This window comes from Bos indicus, chromosome 27 (genome assembly GCF_029378745.1).
Source record: "Bos indicus isolate NIAB-ARS_2022 breed Sahiwal x Tharparkar chromosome 27, NIAB-ARS_B.indTharparkar_mat_pri_1.0, whole genome shotgun sequence".
In the NCBI taxonomy this organism is placed as follows: Eukaryota; Metazoa; Chordata; class Mammalia; order Artiodactyla; family Bovidae; genus Bos; species Bos indicus.
The window spans coordinates 25,092,178-25,101,324 of NC_091786.1; positions in this window are offsets into that span (position 1 = coordinate 25,092,178).

Here is a 9,147-nt window from a genome sequence, read left to right on the forward strand (position 1 = left end):
CCGAAGGGTTCTCGGGAGTCTGTGACCTAAAGTCGGGCGAGACCAGGGCCTCAAGGGTCCCTCCAGCCGATCCCCCATCCCCGACCCTCAGGAACTTCATTCAATAGAGGAAGGAGCACAGAGAAACGTGGCTGAATCAAGGGGGCTGCCAGCCTATGGACCAGTATTAAGCAGGAAAGGTAAGTAAAACCGTTAGTCGCTCAGTCGTGTCTGACTCTTTGCAACCCCCTGGACTGTAGCCCGCCAGGCTCCTCTGTCCATGGAATTCTCCAGGCAAGAATACTGGAGTGGGTGGCCATGCCCTCCTCCAAGGGATCTTCCCAACCGAGGGATCGAACCTGGGTCTCCCCAAGAGTCAATAAAATATTACAGGAACGTACTGTAAGGGGTGAGGGAGAGGAGAGGTTAAAGGCTGAGAGGCTGAGTCCCACCCGGGACCCCGCACAGCGCCGCCCCCCCCCCCAACCCTCTACGTCCCCGCTGTCGGGACGAGGGGCGCTGCTACCCGATTCCCCTCAGGACGCGCAGGCCGGGCCCAGGGAGCCGGGCGGAGGGCAGCCCTAGACGGGGGACCCAAGTTCCCGGGACTGAGGCGCCGCTCTTCCGTGAGCGGCGGCGGCGGCTCGCAGCGAACACCTCACAAGATGGTCTGGCGCCTCAGCCCGGGACGGACGCACGTACCTGACGCCGGCCCCCGGGGCTGCCGGGGCTTCGGCCCGGGGCGGGGGCGTCTGGAGGGCGGCGGGGAGGCCTTGGGCGGGGTCGGGGGGTGTCACACTACCTTCCCCTCTGGCTCCGGGGAGCCGCGGGAGCGGCAGGGAGGAGCAGGGCGCCTGCAGCGGCTGGAGGACAGCGGCTCAGCTGAGGACCTTCACAGAGGAGGACACGCGCCCCCCTTCACCCCTTACCCCTCGCACAGCCGGCGCCAAGGCCTGGTTGCGTGCGCCCCCTGCAGGCCCCGGGCGAAGGGCGCAGCCGGGAGCGGAGAGCGCCGCCCCTCCCTGCCCAGAGAGGGGTCGGGGCAGGGGGTCCAGGACTGGGGGTTCCGGTCTTGGGTGGTCACAACCCCGGCTCCATACCTGGCCCCACCGCTCACTCCGGGCTTCTAGAGACAGGTTACCCTGAGGACCTCCTCTCTACTTCGAGAGTAAAGCAGAAATAACTGGAAGGTGGTGGGAGCGATGCTTTTTTTTCAAAACACATTCCAGGAAACTTCTCCGATGGATGCTCAACTGCCACCAAAACCGGCGATGATACCGCTCCCCTCTGCATCCTTGGTGTCTGTAAGAGCGCCGGGCATATGGTAGGAGCCTGGTAATTATTTTTTATTGGATAAATGAATGGACAATGTGGCTTTTCCCCCATTCTGTGTCTTCCTGAGTACATTCACTTCACAAAATGTCTAAGATAGAAATGCTTAGGGAGCACCAGTATTTAAAAACAAACATAAACACGTGGACTTACATAAGAGGTAACCGCTGCCACATGTTATGAAGCAAATTAGAAACAATGCATGGCTTTTCTGTTCCAAACATATTAAAGGTCGAATTCTTGCCTGGAGAATTCCATGGGTAGAGAGGCCTGGCTGGCTACAGTCCATGGGGTCACAAACAGTCAGATAGGACTGAGCGACGAACACTTTCACTTTTCAGACAAATGAATGCTGGAGGTATATACTGCACATTGCATCTGTTTGTTTCTGCAAGAGTAGGTAAACTCGACAGCTACATTCTCTCAGTGTAAGGTATTGTCAGAACCACAAACTGGACTTCAGAATCCATAAGGTTCAGAAAAGGCTGTCTCTGATACTGGGATGACATGGAGGATACCATATACAGTGTGAACATAGATCCAGGGACATAGGAGGGTCTCCCTCCCCGTCCTTTTAAGGTACATCCAACAAGAACTTTCTGAAAATCTAGAGGGTGGATGGCCAAGAAATAATCTCTTTCGGTCTTTGTTTGAATTACCACTTCCTTTTATGAAAATAGACGCTTTTTGGAATCAAACCCTTTCAGATTTCAGATTTACTTATTGATGTTGAGTCACTCAGTCATGTCTGACTCTTTACGATCCCATGGACTGCAGCGTGCCAGGCTTCCCTGTCCTTCACTATCTCCCAGAGCTTGCTCAAATTCATGTCCATTGAGTCGGTGACACCACCCAACCATCTCATTCTATGTCATCCCCTTCTCTTGCCTTTCCCTCCATGCTGGGAGGGAAGATGCTCAATTTTTCCCAGCATCAGGGTCTTTTCCAATGAGTCAACTCTTCGCATCAGGTGGTTAAAGTATTGGAGCTTCAGCTTCAGCATCAGTCCTTCCAATGAATATTCAGGACTGATTTCCTTTAGAATTGACTGATGGGATCTCCTTGCAGTCCAAGGGACTCTCAAGAGTCTTCTCCAACACCACAGTTTAAAAGCATAATTTCTTTGACACTTAGCCTTCTTTATGATCCAGCTCTCACATGCATACATGACTACTGTAAAAACCATAGCTTTGACTAAATGGACTTTTGTCAGCAAAGTACTGTCTCTGCTTTTTAATATGCTATCTAGGTTTGTCATAGATTTTCTTCCAAGGAACAAGTGTCTTTCAATTTCATGGCTGTAGTCACCATGTGCACTGATTTTGGAGACCAAGAAAATAAAGTCTTTCAATGTTTCCATTGTTTCCCCATCTATTTGCCATGAAGTGATGGGACTGGATGTCATGATCTTAGTTTTTTGAATGTTGAGTTTTAAGCCAGCTTTTTCGCTATTCTATTTCACCTTCATCAAGAGGCTCTTTAGTTCCTCTTCACTTTCTACCATAAGGGTGATGTCATCTGCAGATGTACTTGTTCATGTTCTATTAATAGTTACACAGAATTCATAAATATATTAGTGCTATTTGGCCCATTTGACTGATGGGATATTGACAAGGTGTGATTTATGTGCTCAGAATGCCATGGCTGGCAGGCTATTTGACTGTAATTCTTAGGGCTTTATTACCTTCCCTCCAAATGAAAAGTGTGCAAATATGAAAGCACCAGTTGTTCCCAATTACTTGAGATATTTTCTGTAAACATTTAACCCATTCCTGTATTTTTATTAGCCAAACTAAAAGGAAAATGATCAGATGATTGCATGAAATTTTAAAGTGAACAAATTTGCCTTAAAATTGCTTAATAATTAATGGTCAAATATGATCAAAAAACAAGTATGATCATCAGAGATAATAATGGAATTCAATTAGGATGATATGTGTCACATCTGATAGTCAATGGAATGGTAAATAACAAATCAAATAAATAAATACTTACATAGAAAATACAATGTAACATTTTATGAATAACAGCTTATTGCCACAATTAGATAAAATTGATTTCACAAATATAAATAGCAAAAGAAATATTCCAAAGCAAAACTCTTTTTAAATCAATTTTTCCTGAAAAAAAAAAAAAAGCCTAAGAAGTGTAATAAAATAAAATTAAGAATTTTCTCTACCTCCTAGTCTGTGTCTTTTCCTTGGACGCAAAAAATTTTACACGCATTTGGCTGTAGCAGCCTGTTGACCTGTTAAACTAAGGGGTATTTGATTTTGTTTGTGTGACATTTGTGAATGCAGAAGTGCTAGAATTCTTGAACCTGAAGATATTTCAAAACAAGAAAGAGAAACAAATTTTCAGGTTACTCACGGTTGTTACATTGAACTGCTGAGGTACTCTGAGCTCACTGGCAGAACAGTTGGCTAGCTGTCCCCTTCAGACAGTCTGCACCAAGTGGGTGCACGTGCTGGAAAAGTTCAAAACTATCCTAGAATCTCAGGGTCACAGAGTACCTTTTTTACCAATGAGTAGCCTGCATGTACTTATAAATGACCTGTTCAGTGGCCGAATTGTTTAATTATTGTATCAAAGCATAATCGAAACAGTAATGCAGCATTTGGCCAAGTAATTCATAGTGTTTAGTAATTTATCTACTGGAGACTCAGCTCTAGGAAATAGTCCCCTCTAACCTACTTGGTTTTAGGAGTTTAGGAATATAACAAGACCATTTGGATGACTTCACTGTTCTGTCATCCCAACATTTCCACATACCCTAGATTTTGTTGCATACTTGGGCTTAGGGATTTTACAAATAGAAATAGTTCCCTTCTCCAGGGCATCTTCCCAACCCAGGGATCAAACTCTGGTCTCCCACATTGCAGGCAGATTCTTTACCAGCAGAACCACTAGGGAAACCCAAGAATACTGGAGTGAGTAGCCTATCCCTTATCCAGGGGATCTTTCCGACCCAGGAATTGAACTGGGGTCTCCTGCATTGCAGGCATATTCTTTACCAGCTGAGCTACTGGGGAAACCCTCTTCTACCTCAGTTCCTTATATTATACATATAGTGGTTACAAATAGAACAAATATGACCATTTGCCGGTAATAGTGCTAGATGACTTTTTTTTAAAAAGACAACCTCTAATCTCTCCTAACTATACACATTTATCTACACAATCTAGATAAATTAAATATTAATATTTCATATGCATCAGATAAAACCCATCATCCTTCCCTTACTGTTAACTCCTTAGATAGTTTATATTTCCTGATGCCCATTCTTTGGCTTCTTTCCACTCCATTTTCTACTTTTTTATTTAGTTGATGTTCAAGAGCCTACTGAAATGGACACACAAGAACCGAATGGAATCTCTCAGGCAGGGATTTCTTATATACAGTGGTCTCTCACTGAACTATGGTTTTGCTCACACACCAGACTTACAGAGTGCAGCTGACTCTGTGCAAAGGTTCTGTCAGTGGAACCAACCAAAGGGCTAGTGTAGGGGCTCATTCATGTACTGAGCACCCCTGCTGAGATGAGAGCCTCTTCCCAAGGCAGTTTAATAAGACAGTGATGTTCAAAGTTGAGTACTCAAGACAGCTTTCAAAAGAATAAAACATCCTCTGAGAGGTCCAAAGATCCAGTGTAAAAACACTCATGCTATGCTATGCTATGCTAAGTCACTTCAGTCGTGTCCGACTCTGTGTGACCCCATAGTTGGCAGCCCACTAGGCTCCCCCGTGCCTGGGATTCTCCAGGCAAGAACACTGGAGTGGATTGCCATTTCCTTTTCCAATGCATGAAAGTGAAAAGTGAAAGTGAAGTCGCTCAGTCGTGTCCGACTCTTAGCGACCCCATGGACTGCAGCCATACTTTATCCTATAAAAAGATGTTTTGATTGTAAATGATCACTGGAAAAGCAACAGTTTGTAAAAGGGAGTGGCTTTTGCAACTGGGTCTTCTGTTGTTGTTGCTGAGTCACTAAGTCGCATCCCACTCTTTTGTGACCCAATGGACTATAGCCTGTCAGGCTCCTCTGTCCATGGGATTTCCCAAGCAAGGATACTGGGGAGGGTTGCCATTTCCTTCTCTAGGGAATCTTTCCGACCCCGGAATCAAAGTGCATCTCCTACACTGGCAGGTGGATTCTTTACCACTGGGGTAAAGAAGGAAAGCCACCAAGGAAGCCCATGGAAATGATGAATGTTTGGTTATCCTTTGGTTATTATTAGCTTCTATTATTAGGTTATCCATAGCTTCTCCTATGGTTATTATTCCCCTTATGGGAGTTTAGGAACTTGAATTATTTTCTTTTTCCAAAGAATTGCAGATATCTTTGGCAGGACAGATACCTGAGGGAAGTACCTAGGCTTAAAATACAACAAAAACAGCTTTTGTGGTATAAGTACATGGGGAAATAGAAGGGTACCTCCCCAAAAAAGAGTTTACTGTGCGAAAACCATATGAGAAATTCTGAATGGAACTTTGGTTATCAGGGAAGGGACAAGTTGCTTCCCAGGAAAAGGGTGACATCACCAAGAATGTGGTGAGAGTAGGAGAAGATAAATTATGGCTGATTGAAGAATCTGCCATGGGAGTGGGATACATAACCCATCTTCCAAACTCCCTCCTGCTTGGAGTAATACCAGTGTATTCTCACTGATTGTAGCTCTAGGGACCATGGAACAAGGTAGCATTTTGGAGAAAAGAAATCAAAAGGCTCTCTCCCACTGAAGATGCCAGAAGGAGGATTTAGAATAAGTGTTCCAGGACTTCCCTGGTGGTCCAGTGGTTAAGAATCCACCTGTCAATGCAGGGCACACAGGTTCAATCCCTGGTTCGAGAAGATTCTACTTGCCAAGCAGCAATAAGTTCACGTGCCACAACGACTGAGGCTGCATGCCGAGAGCCTGCAACAAGAGAAGCCACCGCAACGAGAAGCCATACGCTGCAACTAGAGCATAGCCCCCGCTCGCTGCAACTAGAGAAAAGCCCTGCACTGCAGCAAAGACCCAGCACAGCCAAAAATAAATAAATAAACATGTAATAAAATAAATACAAATTAAAAAATAACTGTTCCATTTGACTATATTTTCAAATGCACTTTCCTATAAACAAAAGCAGGACATCGTCTTTAGAAATTATTTACACACGTATATTCTGAAAAGCATATGTATTTTGTTACCAAAGAAAGCTATACATGAATGCTTGTATATGAAGAAAAAGTAGTTAGACAGACATGTATAAAAATGTTAAGTGTGGCTACTTTTGGGGAGGTGATGGGGCTGGAGACGGCTGAGGGAGTGAGTTTTTGCTTCCCACTTTATATGCCATCTTTGAAAAAAAAGTTGACCTGAGTGGGTATCATTTTTTTTAATACTTTTTCCTTTTTGCTTTTTTTCTTGTGCTTGGACCTTTTAAAAATTGAAGTATAGTGGATGTACCAAAGGTATCATTTTATAACAATTAAACTTTTAAAAGTATTTTTGTGGGGATTTCCCTGGCAGTCCAGGAGCTAAGACACTGCACCCCCAATGCAGAGGTCTTGGGTTTAATCCCCGGTCAGGGAACTAGTTTCCACATGCTGCAACTAAGAGTTTACATTCTTCAACTAAAGACCCCACGTGCTGCAAAGAAGACCGAAGATGGAAGATCCTGCATGTAGCAACTAAGACCCCACGCAGCCAAGTAAATAAATAAATATTTTTAGAAAATTTCTTTGTGCACGTGATCTATGCAAGGAAAAGAAGGCATAAGAGGTGTTAGAGCAATGTAAGAGTGACATCACAGTGCCCAAATGCGTTTGGATGCAGAATGTCACTGATAATCATGTTTGGCTAATAAATACTGGTATTCAGATTACTTCTGATCTATAATCTCTTAACTGCAGATACCAAAAAGGGCCGATGACAAATTGTCGAAAATCGGAAGCAACCAAGATGACCCTCAATAGGTGAATGGATAAACAAACCATAGAATATCCATACAATGGAATATTATTCAGTGATTTAAAAAGAACTATTAAGCCGTGAAAGACACGGAGGAACCTTAAATGCACATTGTTAAGAAAGAAGCATATTGCTTGAAAGAAGCCAATCTGAGAAGGCTACATTCTGTGTAATTCCCACTGTATGCCATTCTGGAAAAGGCCAGACTACAGTGACATGAAAGATCAGCAACTGCCAGCGGTTGGGAGAGGAGTGAGGAGAGAGGGATGAACAGGTGGAGCACAGGGGACTTTTAGGACAATGGAACTATTCTGTGTGCTACTGTAATGATCCATTCATGACATTCATTCATCAAAACCCATAGAACAAGGCAATAACAACAGTGACCCCTAAGGTAAACTATGGAGTCGGTAATAATGCAGCTGTGTTCTTGGGCTTCCCTTGTGTTTCAGCTGGTAAAGAATCTGTCTGCAATGCGGGAGATCTGGGTTCCATCCCTGGGTTGGAAAGATCTCCTGGAGAAGGGAAAGGCTACCCACTCCAGTATTCTGGCCTGGTGAATTCCATGGACTGTATAGTCTATGGGGTTGCAAAGAGTTGGACATGGTTGAGTGACTTTTGCTTTCATGTTTCACTTTCACTATGTTGATTGATCAGTTGTCACAAATGTACTACACTAATGCAAGATGTTAAGAGGGAAACTGGGGAGGGGAGTAGGGGCACATGGAATTCTCTACACTTTCTGCTAAATTTTTCTGTAAAACTGAAGCTGCTCTTGTAAGAAGTCTGCTGCTGCTACTGCTAAGTCACTTCAGTCGTGTCCGACTCTGTGTGATCCCATAGATGGCAGCCCACCGGTTCCGCCATCCCTGGGATTCTCCAGGCAAGAACACTGGAGTGGGTTGCCATTTCCTTCTCCAATGTATGAAAGTGAAAAGTGAAAGTGAAGTCGCTCAGTTGTGTCCGACTCTTCGCGACCCCATGGACTGCAGCCTCCCAGGCTCCTCCATCCATGGGATTTTCCAGGCAAGAGTACTGGAGTGGGGTTGTAAGAAGTCTATTAATTTTAAACTAACTTAATGTGGGCTTTTAATATTCATGTGTAACAATAAAAGGCCAATAATAACATTGGCCTAATAAGCATTTCAAAACCAAACCAGGACTATGATGCTCTAATCGTGTTTTATAAGAGCCATATGCTCTTCTTCCCTCTCTAGTTTGTTTAGCCATCTGGGACCCGTCCAGGTCCTGCCTCAGGTGGAGCTGGTGTGGACCTGGTGTGCCCTTGTCCACTGGCACGACTTTGGCAAAAGCTCGTCTCGCTCGGCCTCTATCTCCGGGATCCCTCTGGTTCCCTCCAGGCTGTCAGGCACTAGAGGCAGCCCCCCTGGGCTGCCAAGTGCCTCTCACATTGGTTGGTGATCACTGTGGACCACGGCCACAGCCGTGCCACCGGGTCCATGCATCCCACAGCACCGGCTTCACCTGCCAGACGAGCCCCTCCTGCCGCCACCTGGCTCCCAAGCATGGTGAAGATGTGGAGCGAACGGGTCTGCTGTGAGTCCCCCTCTGAGAAATGGGGTCTTGGCTAACAGGGTGCAGGAGCAGGCAGCCTGGAGGTGGTGGTTGGGAAGGAAAGCCCCCATGCTGCTTTGTTTCCATCTCTCCGTCCGGCTCAGGGTCCTAACCCTGCAAGGCCACAGACGCACTTCCACACTGCTCTGGACTTTCAGTCTGTCATTCCCAAAGTCTGGGTGGCAGTGCTTGCAGCCTAAAAATAAACCCCCACTTCCCTTGGGGGCATTGAGATTTATCCTATTTAAATTGCACAGATTGTTTTCGTTCCTCGGGGTCTGAAGCACTTTCTGAAAACTGAAATCTTCT